Source organism: Jaculus jaculus, chromosome 3 (assembly GCF_020740685.1).
Source record: "Jaculus jaculus isolate mJacJac1 chromosome 3, mJacJac1.mat.Y.cur, whole genome shotgun sequence".
Taxonomy (NCBI): Eukaryota; Metazoa; Chordata; class Mammalia; order Rodentia; family Dipodidae; genus Jaculus; species Jaculus jaculus.
Genome location: NC_059104.1, coordinates 20745254 through 20761191, shown reverse-complemented (window position 1 = coordinate 20761191; position 15938 = coordinate 20745254).

The window sequence follows — 15938 nt, the reverse complement described above, 5'->3', positions numbered from 1 at the left end:
GTCTTTGGAATAATAAAGAAATAGTCTTAAGAATTAATAATTATTTATTCAGAGAGATTCTTGTAATGCTGGAAAGCTCATTACAGGCTTATCCATCGGTTTCTATTCTTACAGGAAAGCTCTGCTTATGTGTACTCAATGCACTTAGCATTTACAAGTTCTTAATATGTACCATGGAGTTAAGACTTATTGGACTTTTAAAAATCAAATGTGAGCTGGGCGTGGTGGCGCACGCCTTTAATCCCAGCACTCGGGAGGCAGAGGTGGGAGGATTGTGAGTTCGAGGCCACCCTGAGACTCCATAGTGAATTCCAGGTCAGCCTGGGCTACAGTGAGACCCTACCTCGAAAAACCAAAAAGTAAATAAAGAAAGAAAATGTGAGATTAAAAATGGAAAGAGAGAGAGAGAGAGAGTTGTGTTTTGCTTAGCAAAGTGGACTTGTTCTGAAAAAAGGCATCATTAGGTGATTTCAGTATCCTACCAACATCACAGAGTATACTTACATAAACTAAGATGATTGTTAGGGCATTACTAAGTAATGTTATGAGATAAACTTCACACATGCAGTACATCTTTGATAGAAATATAAAGCCAGGTGTGGTTGTGCATGCCTTTAATCCCAGCACTCAGAAGGCAGATGTAGGAGGATTACTGTGATTTCAGGCCATCCTGAGAGTACATAGTAAATTTCAGGTCAGCCTGAACTAGAGTGCCACCCTACCTCAAAACAAAACAAACAAACAAACAAAAAAAGAGAGAATTGTTATATAGTACTTATACTTGTTCATATAAAATAAATAATTTTATTTAATAATTTATGCTATATCTCAAAATATGACTTTGATTTAACATTTATATGGAAACTCTTGGATGCCTTAAGAAAGTTGGCTACTGTTGCTAAAATATATTAATCCATACCAACACAAAGATGCAAATAGTCTTAGATATTGTATACTTCTCTTTTCACCAAAAAGGCAGAGAGTAGGCAAAGGGCTTGCAACTCTAGTTAAATGGCCCATCTAAACCCATAGATCAATATGACAGAAGGTATTTAGTAGTACAACCAAAAATTGTTGCTTTAGGACAAAAGTTGTACCTAGATCACAGTACTTTTTCTTTCTTAGTTCTGTAGAGATGATTTCCATTAATTTGTTACATTGAAATGGAAAAAAAAAAAGTTACTTTGCAAATTTAACCTCTAATCCATCTCCTCAGCCCAAATTGGGAATAGTTTCGTTCTTCACCCCACAAGCATTTATTTTTGTGATCCTCTTTCAATAGAGAACATAAAATTCGTAAGTTTTTTTTTTTTTTTTTTCTAGTTCCACTAGCGTTTTAGTCTACTGGGAAAATGAAATACCTGGATCTGATCAACATGTGAAGAAAGGGGTTTGTTAATGAATAGTTCTCAAGATTTAACAGCATTATACCTGTCAGTCTGGCTGTGGTGAGCATATCCCGGAGATTGCATTAGGATGGCAGGAACACATGCAAGAGGGGGAGGTCACATAGGGTAACAGAAGGTAGATGCTGGAGAGGAACCATCAAAGGTAGAGACTCCACTTCTCAAAGGTCCACCATCTCCAAGGGCTGGGGACATGGCTCAGTCGGTAAAGTGTTTATCATGCAAGCACGAGAATCTGAGTTTGGATGCCTAAGACCTGCATAAAAGCCTAAGACCACTGTGAGACATGTCTGTAATCCTAACTCTGAGGATATAGAAGCAGGAATTCCCTGAGGCTTGCTGGCTAGCTAGTCTAGTTGAGTTGAGCACCAGGTTCAGTGAAATACCTGTCTCAAAGATGAAGGTGAAAAGTGACTGAGAAGGACACTGCATATCGATGTTGAGGCTCCACATGCTCATGCACGCATGTTCACTCACACACATATGAATACACAGATGCACATGAGTGCGCACACACACACACACACACACACACACACACACACACACACGTGCAAAAGAAAGGTCCATCATGTCATACTAACGAGAACCAGCTCTTTGGGAAATATTGCATTCCATATCCAAACCATAGGAACTAGAACCTACCAACAAGATTGAGTCTTACCAAGCATTCAGGAGTTAGTTTGCAGTGAACTTTAGAAGCTAAGTATACAAGATGTGTCTAAAGATAAAATGTGTAACAGGTTAGGTATAGAAGTTTCAAAGAAAAGATCTCAATGGATTCAATTGCTAGAAGAAAATAGAAACCTCTGTAGACTTGGTAGGATTCATAGAAAACATTCCATAACTCAGAACTTGTGTGTGGGGGGGAAGGGTTAACTCTAGTTATATTAATTAAATTTCAGAGCAATCCCAGGAGTTAAGTGGTACCTAATCAGCTTACAAACAATAAAACTCAACTTGGAAGCATCCTTCCCTGTTCTGTATAGTGGAAGTGGTCAGGTTTGGCTTCAAGTTATTTTCCAAATGTCAGCATCATTACTACTCCCTGTCACTATAACTAATTCTGATTTAGACAGGCCAGGGGAAACTAAGAAACCCAGGCAAATCCATGAGCAGATGCTGGAAAAAAGAAGAATGTCTGAAGGAGAATTATATGTTTAGATCTGTATGGATGGAAGGGTTAGGGGCTTGTACAGAAAGCAAACATGAATAGGTGATTCCATTGGAAGACTGACAAATGCTCCTAGAATGACCTCCACTTTTATGAATCATAATACAGAGCTAGCTGTGGTAGTAAGCCTTTGTTTTACAGATAGACACTTTAATGTGTCCCTTTTCCATTTTAGGATAATCACTGATGATCAGAAATAATGGTATGCTACTTTTTATTTTTTACTACATTAGAAGAAAAGTTGAAATTTCTTTTCTTTACAAATGGAATTCATAGTGTTTAGCTCTTCTCTCATTTTATTGCTCTTGTCACAGATAATAATAAAGAAAATAATGTTCTTCATTTTCCTTGACAATTTATTCAGGAAAACTTACTACATTCTGTCTTTAAAGGTGAAATTATGGTTTGAGCTTTTTTTCTGAATGCCTTTACTTTGCATAAAGAATTCAAAGGACACACAAATGAGTTAACTTTCTTGATTCCCATTTTAACAAGCTGGACTCATTATTAATGACTTGTTATCAAAGAGGACTTTCAAAAGAAAAAGAAAGAGGGTACCAAAGGGTCACTTGATGAGATAAGTGCATCTTGGTAATTAGACCTTTTTTGGAAAGATAATGTATTTGTCAGATGTATTTAGGCAAGCTTATTTAATAAGAATCCCCTGGAGATGGTTAGCTCCTCTTATATTTAATTGTGATGGGTTTCTATACATATCCTGAGGATATTACAGAATTTCCTGTTCTGTCAATGTGCTGCTTCAAATTGTCTAGCAGTTTCAGAAAGGACAGGGATCTCATCTCAGCCTTAATGACCATTTAAAGAACACTGGCTGGGGCAGTAGGTGGTTACCAACAGGAAATGGGGTCTGTGTAATTGAAATTGATCTTGGCCCAAAAGAGACAGAACGTGGAGATGAAAGGTTGTAAGGCCTAACAGTTTTTCCTTTCCTTTTAGATATTAGAGACTAAAAAGAAATTTGAAAATGAGTAATATTATCTCAATTCAATTGAATCTCCATTTTACTCTATAGTCTTTAATGTTAGTTAATATTGGAAAGGTAATTTTATCATGCATTCAACAAGAAGTAATTATTATAAACCAGTAAAAGTTCCAGGCTTTTATAAAAACCCTTCATTTAAACAAAACTAAATACAAACCTACATATGACCCAGAATAAAAGAGGAATCAAACACACGTTGATATTTTCCATTGGCAAGTTATGAAACAACATATAGCCATGTGGCACTCTGAAGAGAATTACTAATTATTTAAAACATGTGAAAAACCCATTTTTATGATCACACAGTTATAATTCAAGTTCCAGAGCTAAACTTTAACCTATACAGCAATAAGATTAAATATATATAATCTAACATGCAAGAAAGTAACAAGGCTTATTATAACTGTGGATGGTAACATGAGTACAAATTCAGACTAGACTTAAATCAAATGACGAAAAAGACAATACACATAAAACCACTAGATGTACTTTATACCCTTCACAGACAGGAATTAAATGTCTTAAATCTTGTTCAGGTTGAAGTGTGTGCATATAAATAAATAAAACAATATACAAGAAACTATCATTGTTTTTATTTCTCAAATTCAATCAGACAGATTTGAAATCATTCTGGCAAGACAAGTTGAGCATGCAATTTTTATAACAATCAAAATAATAAAAATAGCGATTCAGGGTTTTTCTTCTGTGTTGTCCCTGAGAGAGTGTGAAAAGAAATACAAGCTAAAGGCTAGGAGCGGGGCTTCTCCCCACAAACCACAGGCATGGTGATGGCAGACAGCAAGCAGGCCAGAGTAATGGAAAAAGAGACACTCAGGCAATGTCAGACCCTTTCAAATTCCACCCTGATTTATGGGCCATGACTTTTGGTAAATTTCTCACAGCCTCAGTTTCTTAATCTCTATGAAAGCAAAGTAGCTAGCTGAGAACACAACTTTTCATTTGCATCCTTGGCTGAGCCTAACCCTTATGCCAAAAAATACCTCAAAAATAATTGTCATTGAGGGAATTACCATGGGATATAGTTTATAATTATGGAAAATGTTAATAAAAATTTAAAAAATAATAATAATTGTCATTGAAAGTAAACTATTTAAAAGACTTAAGAGTCTTAGCAGTATCTTAAAAATTGGAAGATGAGAAGATATTTACAAGGTTCTAGGTCCTTAGCTGATTAAGGCAGAAGTGCTAAGAAAAGGCAGTTTACTTAGATTGTCTAAACCTAATAGTGACATAATCTTGAAGTGTGTCTTTTGAGACAAACTGTTCGGTTTGATTGATTAAATATTTATCTCTTTGGGAGTCTTATCTTCCAGGGCTATTTCTGGGAATACCAGGAGTAACTATCGAAACATAAAATGGTCTTCTCAATTTTCCTGTGGAAGTTAGAAATTGGACCATAGAATTATCAGCATTAATTTTCAGTGGACCAAATAGTTAGAAAACTGGCTTAATTAGAATTATGCAGAAGGAGAAACTACAAGGGCAAAAAAACAGCCTCCCAGGTTACTTTTAAACAAGTACTTCCAAGCTACCATGTTTCTTGGGGCCCTATTATCATTCTGACTTTAGGTAATACCAAGCACCTCTGTAGCATCATAATGCATGTTCCACTTTTACTTACAATAGCCTTAAACGGTTTCTATTAACTTCAACCAGAAGAGAGTAATAAATATGCAGTAGAAATATTCCCACTAAGTCCAATTAACATTCTAGGAGATAAAATAAAATTTGGACTAAATTAATGTGATTACATAGAAACAGCATTTGAAAAGAAGCTCAAAATTATGAGAAATGAAAGATATTCTGTTAATACAAGCTTTCCAGCCATAACTATATATCTAAGAAATTAGCTTAAGAAAACCAGGAATAAATAAACAAAGTTTATACACATTGATCAGAGTTATATTATTAATAATAGCAAAGAATGTCAAAAAGTTGTAGCAATATTGTAGAATGCAACAAATCTTAACAATCTCTTGTCATTCTTATGACATAAATTTACAGTGACAAAGTGTTTTGCAGATCTGTCTAATGGAAGACTCTTAAGTGACTTTTTGTTTAAAGAAGGGAATACAAATAACCTTATAAATTATCTCAATTTTATAAGTCTGCCTATCTGTATGAACTGAAAGCCACTGGATACATATAGAACAATATGACAATATTTTTTAGTTGGACTGAATGTAATGTTATTACCTTTTTAAAAATTGATATTGTTTTCATTATGTATAGTGAGCATATGATATATAATTAAAGAAAGTAAGACTAATTTTGAGGAGAAAGAAAAAATGTACATGACTAGTGGCAGGCAGCCTATATCAAGAAAAAGACTAGAGAAATCAAGCATTAGAAAGTCAATAAAATGAAAGACTGAATCTTGAGTCACTCAGATATGGCCTCACTTCTAGGTGATGGGAAACAACTATAAGACATTAGGTTATTTCTCTTTTAGTAAATCTGAAAGCAAGTAGGTAGTCTGATAAGGGGTAGCAAATGAAGCTTGATGAATTGGTTTTTATTATTGAAAAATAATAAATAATTTTTTGCATTATCATCTTGAGAGGATAGAAATGATAGACATGCTTTGCAGTGTGGTCCTAGGTCACTAAACTTGCTTTAAATTAATTTAACAGTTCATCTTTCACTCTGTGTGAAACTTCCATTTATTTGCCCCTGGGCCCCTCTGCCCTTTTCCTGACCCTGCTGTGTGCTGTGTAGTTTCCAATAGGAATCAAAACAAGGGTCTTTGGAGGCCTCCGTGTCCTGATTGGCATATTACAGCACTGACAGGAAAGAAGGAGAGAACAGATTATTCATGGATTATTCATTCCACAGACCACCTTTTCCACCTGCCGAGAAAGAGCTCACCTTCTTGTCATGCGGCACTGCTCCCTCTCCTTACTCCTTCAAACCTAGGAACCCCACCTCCAGAATGGCACTGATCCCCTGATAACCCCCAACTCTCTGCCTGCACCTTCGAAAATGGCCTCTTTATTCAGCTCCTCAAATTACCCAATGTGGTGTACCATCTGTTTCCTGCAGGGCCTTTACTAATACAAAAAGCTTATCTATGACACAGATTAGGAGGGTCTACTCATTCTTTATAAGAAAGTCCTTCATTAAATAAGATGTCATCAGTTCTCTGGTCACTCATAAAGAAGATTTATAACATGGCCTCTAGCAGACTTGGTCAGTACTCTGCTTGTTAACTCCTATACCTCTATGCTCAGTTCTTTCATTTTCATTCCCAGAGCCAGTACATACTCTGTTTGTTGGAGGCTCACCTCCATCAGACTGAATCTCTCTGTATCCACACAGGGAAAGACAAAAAAATAAGTACCTAAAAATATCTTTAGCACAGCACTGGAACCAGCTAATCAATAATGGATAGGGTCAACATATAAATACTTCAGCCCCCTCATCTTCGATGGAGATAAATGAGGAGTGTGGCATAAACTACCCCAGACCTCCCCTTGCAGGATCCAGCCAGGGATGTTTCCATAGAACTTAGCTTGATACAGTGCACTTGCATGAATTGTATCCCTGTCCTGCCCTTTTTCCTCCCTCCTTTGTTTCAGATCCTCACTCATCTATGTGTTTGTCTTGGACATATTAAGTTAAAAAATCTTTTGATAATTTTTATTTATTTGAGAGAGAGAAAGAAGCAGAGACAGAAAGAAGAAGAGAGTGAAAGAGAGAACGGGCTCACTAAAGTCTTCAGGTTCTGCAAATGAACTCCAGACACAAGCGCTATCCTGTGCATCTGGCTTATGGGGGTCCTGGGAAATCAAACCTGGATGCTTTGGATTTGCAGGCAAGTGCCTTAACTCTAAGCCATCTCTCCACAACTCCCCCCCCCCTAGAAAAAAATTTCTCTTATTCATATCCTTATCTCAGGATCTGGGTCAGGACACCCCAGTCTTAACTCAGGAACCACATGACAAGCATGGTGATATAAAATAAAATAACTATTGATGTCAAATACTCATGTAAACAAAATTCATGTCATATAATGACCAATTGGGAATTCATATAATTCACTTTTATCCTTATCCAAACAATTGGTCTACTTTCTCTGGCATCTTTTTATTTTATGTAAGAGATCAAGAGTGAGAGAAAGAGGAGACTGAGAGAGAGAATTGGCATGCCAGGGCCTCCAGCCACTGCAATCGAACCCCAGACACATGAACCCCCTTATGCACATGCATGATCTTGAGTACTTGTGCCATTGTGCATCAGGCTTTCATGGGACCTGGAGAGTTGCACATGAGTCCTTAGGCTTTGGGTATAGGGCTGTAAGGGCAGGGAGATAGGATACTGTTGGGTAAGTTAAGCTTTTTTATTTTTACAAATAATTATATATAATATAAATGTATATAATTGTACAAATAATATTAGAACCATAAGGCTGGGGGAAAATGTTAAATGTTCAGTGACCCAACTATAGTTCCTGTTGGTCACTTTGTCAACCCCACAGCAGGGAGAGTCAGAACTGATTCATCCCTCTCGTCTCCTAGAGGGAACAGGGATCTCTGTACAGTCAGAGCAATGGATGGAGAAGACAGCAAGAAGACATGGTTCATTATCTCCCTATTTCAGCCTTTACTGTGATAAACGAGGACACCAAGTTGGAAGAACGTACAGCATTTACACAGATCCATTCAGCTGACTACTGGAAGATCAGGGACATGGCCCCAAATGGTCAAAGTTGAGATACATCCATTTCCATCACTGGTATTCATTATCCCACTTTTGAAATTATTTAAGTATCCTTGAAGATCCTCAGAGATACAAGCTTACTATTTCATCATATTTTGATTTCGTTTTTTTTTTTTTTCCGATTACTGTGTCAGCAAGTTAAGTGCTGCTACATGAATTTAATTTTCAAAGATCGCTAAATTAGCAAAGGTAATTATCAAAATCTATGTAATTATTAGAAGGTTTGCCTTATCCACTGTCTCCTGCCTGTGATGTGAGAGAGGGGAAGGAGGGACTGTTTGCCTCTCCTCCAACCTCCAAGAAGGGACCCAGCGATACCACAGACTAACAGTTCTAAAAATGTTTAGCCTCAAGTCACACTTTATAAAAATGTACAATATTCATTCAATTCAGCAAAGCAATGGAAAATACTTAAACAGGTTATGTCTTCTGCAATCTTCCCACCCTGTTATTTGTGTAATGAATAGATGACTGCCCTGCTTTAATATCCAAGTGATTTCTCAATTTAGAATAAATTAGCTGGAAGAATAATTCCATCCTTTCTACACCTTCAGAAGATACAACTGGCATAAGTAATTGTTTCAAGAAGACAGTCTAATAAACTTAAGTGCCTAAATTATTTCCATTGGTATATCATGGTTGTTGCTTTTTCTTCAAAACCTAATGTGCAAACATGAAGTCTGTAAGTGAATTTTCCCTGAGAACTGGCATCTATTTCAGTGAATAATGCGTGTGGTTTAGTGTTGACCTAGCTAGTATTGATAAATGTATAAGACCCATTCTAAGATGTTTAGATAGATCTAGGGGACTACATGCCGTAAGTGAAAAGCACAAATGAAACACATGATGACCTCTATACCAAAACTTACTTATGAAATTAGGCATTTTACAAATATGAAAGCTATCAAACAGTTACACACTCTGATTAGCTTGAATAGCAATTATTTGATAAGGTGTCTTTTCCAAGAGAAGGAGGCTACTATTAATAGAAAAAAATTAATCACTTATAAATTAAAATGCAGAAGTGTTATACTGTCCTGTGACAAACCTACACGTTCTATTTCAGTAATATTTGCTTCTACCTACATAAAGAACTAATGTTATTTGTTAGCAAATGGAAAAAAAAATAGTTTGCAGATAATTATGAATATGAATAAAATTATACCTCTTAGAAAGCCATCGCTCATAATTAGACCAGTCTGCATAAATGTCATATATGTGTTACTTTGTTTGTAAAGCTGCTTTTGAAATGAAACTTCTGAATGTGTCTTCCAACATGAACTCCATCAACAGACTTGAAACAAATGTGACACTTCAACCCCAAAGCCACCCTTTACCAGCATGTTAGCCGAGCAAGTTGCGTAGCTCCCCTGAGACTAGTTTCCTCTCATGTAGAATAGACATTTTAGTAACTATGGCGGAGCACTTCTGTGAGGATTACAATGAGTCAGTGTGCAGAAACATTTATAAAAGTGAGAGTACAGTGACACTTTGTGAGTTCTACTGTTGTTCCCAGTTCTCCATTAGCGCTCAATGTCTGTAGAATTAAACTGAATAAGCATACAATATGCAAGACAACGACAAATTCGGAAGCTCTGTGACAAAAACCAGTACTTACAAAGCAAGGGATTGCTTATGTAATATTTTTACCTGAAGGACTCTGAAAATGCCATATCCCTTTGGTCTAGTCTGTTCTAGTGCCTGGAACCCAGTCGATGGTACCTGTGGCTAACTTATTAAGGCCCATTGTAGAGGCATTTGTTACAATGCAGAAAGAGGTGCTGTTATATATTAAAATGTAGTCAATCACGTAGAACTTGATGGGAAATTAAGATAACACCTACTGATACTTTAGCTATAGTTTGTTGGTTTTTTTTAGAATAGTTAACTAGTTTTAGGAATAGTGTGGGTTTTATTAGAGATGGAGCAAATATGCCCACAGTAGTGAGCTAGATGTCTCTGCAATAAGCAGAGAGGAATAAATTGTTGACTTGACTTTTTCAGATGGTAGCACGCCTCTGTCATATCTGAATACCATCAATAGTATTTTAAAAGAAGCGTTTTCAACCTCAGTATATATGCAGTCATATACTTAGCTTTTGAAGTCACTGACAAAAATGGCCTGATAATGTTCCGTGTTATGACACCTCCATTATGCCACAAAATAAACTTTCTTCCTTAAAAAAAAAAAATTAAAAAGTTGTTCCATGCTTCAAAGAGAAAGCTTGTCTTCACCTAACACTGAAGGTTTCACTCTGACTGTTCAGAGTACAAATTGTGGTGGAGGATTGAGACTGGATCTGACGGGAACACAGTTAGAGAGCCTGACATGAGGTTACCAAACCAGACTGCTGCTTTGTAACCTTGACCTCTTACTTTCAAAGCTGCAGGAAGAACGTGGAAAGCACACACGTGTGCTGTAAGAAGTAAATGGCACTGTTTCAGCACATACCTACTGAACTGATTTCAGAAAATTCACAGACCTGCAGTGTGACTTTGAGGCCCAGAGCCAGGGTTAATAGCCTCAGGGCATGTGTGATGTATGTCAGAGAACTAAGTTTGCAGGTTGCACAGTAACCCGTCTGATATTACGTAAACGTGAGGCTGTGGACCAACAATCCCCTTCTTCCCAAGATCAGATCAGACAGGCATGGGGGTCAGAGGGACTGAAACGATTGTGCTGGCAGTCTCACAGATACTAGCTAGCTGAGAGGACTCAAAGCACACGTGCCAACAGATGACAGATGACTGGCTGCCTTGGATGACACTTTTACACTCCTCAGGGCCAGGAAGGAGGCAGTGGCAAAGTCAACTCCACCCAGAAAAATGAAGAGTGAGCCAAACACCCCCAGCACTTTTTCCATTGGTGATGAAGAGGCCCGTTTCTCTTCGTAGGAGACGTGTCTAGGGACGTCACTCTGGCTTGTGGGTTTCAGCTGAGATGCAGATGTTTTATCCCTTCAGTGACATCAGAACATGAATGGGGATGCTCTTGGCTTGTAGTAGGTGAGCCCCAGGGTCTCTAGGCATCATCCAAACACAGTCTGCCCCAGGCAAAGAATTACCTGGCCCCTTCCACAGGGAAACACAAGGAACACGTGTGTAGAAGACGGTTCAGAGGGCCTCAACTCTCCTTAAGGCTCTTTGGCTGGGTGTTAAGAACTGCTGAGAATGTTAATTCCATGATTTTAGTTCTTAGTGTAATTAGCTTTGACGGTTTCCCTCTTTCATGATTTCAAGTTGGTCTTTCCTCGGTGCCTGGTTGCCTTGAGCAGGGAGCTGTCAATCAGGCAGCAACTCCTGGACCACTGTCTGGACTCTATTCTAACCACTCCCAGGAAAGTCCATTGCAGCTGTGAGACAAACACAACCATCGCTGCTGTTGAAACCACATCAGCTACAGGAGGCCTTGATTGGTCCACTCAACTCCAGACAGCTGGGACTCACATCCTGGGAAATACCACTCTGGCATGGAAAACACCCTGGTGATCATTGGCTGACCCTGGACGTCTTGCATCTGCTCTCTGTCAGGCCAGTAAAGGAACACGTCCCCTGGTGGCCCAGTGCAAAGCCTGACTGGTGGGCTGAGAATCAACGCACATACAAGGTGGAATTGGAAGCCATGGGCCAAGTGAGCCGACCCCTCTTGTTAGGTAGACAAGCAGCCGGTTTCTGTCACGTTGGACCTGTATAGTAGTATACACTCCTGTGATACCATCATCAGAGGTCCCTGTAAAGGCTTCTCACCAATGGACTTTCATTGCCTATTTAAGATCTCCACCCTGCATGGAAAGCAAACAAGTTTTGGGGCCTTTTAGCTGCAAGGGCAAGAGGGTGTATAGAGTGGAAGGAAGAGAAACTGTAGGAAGCTGAGATTGTCCAAAATGAGAGGTAAAAAGAGGTGAAGGTGATAGATGCAAACCCTGGTCTCCCAAGGGCTGCCAAGGATTAGTGCCAAGGGTCCCAATGCCCAGAGCTCAAGAATTGCAGAGCTGGTGTCTGGGTACTGAGCCGCACAATGTCCAGAGCCAGAGACTCTGACCTGAATACCTAGGGCTGGAAGTCTCTGGCTTCGAGCTTGGTGCCATTTGCCGCTAGTTCTCAAAGTCTACAGCTATAAGCTTCTCAGTTTGGGAGACTGTCCTGTAAACGTCTGGGTGGGCTGCCAAAGCTTGCCCATTCACTATGCCCACCCTAGCAGGACAAGGGCTGTAGCCAGCTGTTTGTGATCTACATTTCATTATCCAATCTATGAGGACAGTAAGGCAAAAGGAACCAACACTTCCTTTTTCAAAACAAGGTAATCTATACTCAGGTAGTTTTGGGTTGACAATTCTGTGACTTGACAACTACTAAAATATAGAAAAGTTTTTATCACCTACAAACTCTCTCGTGACTTTTAAAAATGCCATTTACTTGTGTGCATGTTTGCGGGGGGGGGATGTATGTGCTACCATGTGCATGAGGAGGTCTGAGCAAACCTTTGAGGTGTCTCTGCTCCACGTACCAATGCAAACAAACCATCAGATTGCAAATGAAAGTCAGAAGAACTGGCCCATAGGCTTGTTTGGATCACAGATGCATGTGCCGTTTTGCATCTGGTTTTACATGGCTGCTAGGTACTTGAACCCAGGCTGTCAGGCTTTACACCAAAACAAGAGGCTTTAACCTCTGAGACATCTCCCTAGTCCCTCTTGTGACTTTGGAAGACAACCTCTCTGACCCCAACCCCCAAGCAGCTATTACAGCTTTCTTGTCCTTGAAACTCTGACTTTCACAGAATGTCCTATGAATGCAATCATAATTTGAATCTGGCTTGATTCACTGAACATTAGATCACACATTTGAGATTGATGCATGTTGTTGCATGTGTTGGTAGACTTTTCCCTTTTTAATTTTATTTTATTTATTTATTGGAGAGTGACAGAGAAACAGAGAGAGAAAGAGGGAGTGAGAATGGGCACATCAGGGCCCCCAGCCACTGCAAACGAACTCCAGATGCATATGCCATCTTGTGCATCTGGCTTTACCTGGGTAGTGGGGAATTGAACTCAGGGCCTTGGGCTTTGCAGGCACCTTGACCACTAAGCCATCTCTCTAGCCTGATCTTTTCTTTTTATTATAGAATAATATTCCACTGTGGGAATATGCCACAATTTCTTATCCAACTTGAGGTGTTCTTCACATAAAATTTAACCTATATTTAGGGCACAAATAATATAAATATCTCTGAAAAAGCACTGAGCATGCTGAATCTCTTTTTATATCCTATGCCAGGTGCTTTGGGAAACCACTATGACCCAACTTAATAATCCCAGCTTTCTTATATATATTGCTATCACTTCACTTACCAATTTGAAACTAGTAGTTTTAGAAAACTTTGAGTTCATTGGCAGCAGGTATGATGTCTCATTTAATATTTATTCACCCAAAGCACAAGTGCAAGTTCTTGGGCATGGTGGGTATTAATAGCGCATAGTTTGCACAAGTCCGGGCAGCAAAGGTGAGCACCTACATTTGTATCCTGTTTGTGTACATACAAATCCAAGATATGCATATACATTCCCTAGATTCCTTTTTGTAAAATACTTAAATAAGAATCAAGCACCAAAATAAAAATGAATGAATTGAGCCAGGCATGCTGGCACACACTTTTAATCCCAGCACTCAGGAGGCAGAAGTAAGAGGATCACCGTGAGTTTGAGGCACCCTGAGACTACATAGTGAATTCCAGGTCAGCCTAGACTACAGAAAAACCCTATCTTGAAAAACAAAACAAAACAACAAACAAAAAAATGAATTAAGTTTATATATCTCAGTCAAATTTTGCCATTGGGCTCAGTGAAGGAGAAATGCAATAAGTTTCTGGCTTTGTCAAGAGGTGGTAAAAATGCTAAATATTTACTAGAGAAAAATAAGATTTTGTTCTGTGAAGTTATTAAAAATTTTCTCAGGAAAAATATTTTGAATATGAATGGGAAAAAAATTATCATCACATACATGGGGAAAAGCCTTTTTTCTTGCTCACAATTTCTTACCAATATTTACCTCCTTATCCCCCAACTTCCTCCAAAATAGGTTTGTGCATTTTTCATAATAAGACAGATGGGGGAGTGGCTGTATAAATACAACCACTAATCCTAACATTAAACATCACAAAATAACGTAGATTCAAAAGACCCCGTGACAATCCCATGCAGACCAAAACAGACTGCTTTCTGTACCATGCAGTGTGCTTAAGAGAACATGCATGAGGATGGAAAGATGAAGCCCTGGCAAGTATTATTGGCCTTTGACACCTTTCTCCATCATTGGGAGGGATATCCTTCTACAGCCTTCACAGATACACCCACAAGGTATAAAGCTCCATTGTGAGTTTCAGAAAAAGATAGACTGCTTTTTTTTTTTTTGATAAAACTGAAGTCAGATTGATATGAACACCATCACACACCAATTTTATAACACATTTTGTATGAAGTTGAAGGATCTAAAAAATATCCCTTAAGACATCTGAGGTCTGGGATCATATATTAGTCTGTTTTCTGTTGTCGTAACAAGGTAACTGTTGATTGGCACTTTATGAGAGAGTTATGTGAACTCATCTGTGGAGGTCCCATTGGCTGAACCACAGCACAGTCAAGAAGTAGGGAACTGTTTGCAGAAAGGGGACAAATGCAAAATGTGGCCTCCATTTATAACACCCACCTCTGGTGATCACTAACTCACTCTGTGAAACCAATAATAATCCTTTCTCAATGGCAGAGCCCAAAACGATGACCCAGTCATCCTGCACTAGACCTTATGTCTTTCCATCAAGTCAACATCGCCACGCCAAGAACCAAGCTTCAAGCACATGCACCAGGGGGAGTCAAACCCCTTCCAAGCCATCACAGCCCTCTTACGCACTGGAAAGTTATCTTCTGTGGCCCGCATCACAAGTGCTACCTAGTTTGGAGATCAGTAATGTCAAGAATGATTTCCTTAACAATAGCTAACATTTCTTTCTGACCTAATGCCCACATCTGATTCCAAGTAAGAACAGATTGCTGTGAGTAATATGGGATAAACTGAAAATTTAGGGTATTGCTTAACTCATTTGCACAGCCTTCCTTCTCACCTCCTTCCAGTTGTGCGATGTGGGACTCTGTACTGCTCCACATCCAAGTTTGCTGGCTATAGTCCACTGTTTTGTTGATGTAAGTGGCCACTGTATTTAGCCATAGATGACAGTAACATCATTTCCCCCATCTGAAAGATACAGTACTACAGGCTGAGAAGATGTCTTCATGAGCAAAGGCACCTTCTTACAAAGTCTGCAAGCCTGGGTTCAATTCCCACGTCACCCATAAGCCAGATGCTAAGAATGGCTCTGCCAAACACCCCTGTGCATGTAGCACATACACACACACATACCACAAATTAATAAGATATTTGAAAGCATATAGCACAATTAGATTTAAATTTCTAATGGCAAATACATATGTTTCCAATATTAATGCAGTAATCTATGTTGTTAATCTCATTGTGATTTTTATTATACAATGCATGCCAATATATCCATTCTCGATTTAGAAAAAAAAAATAGATTTTGTGTCTATTAAGTTGTAATATGTGC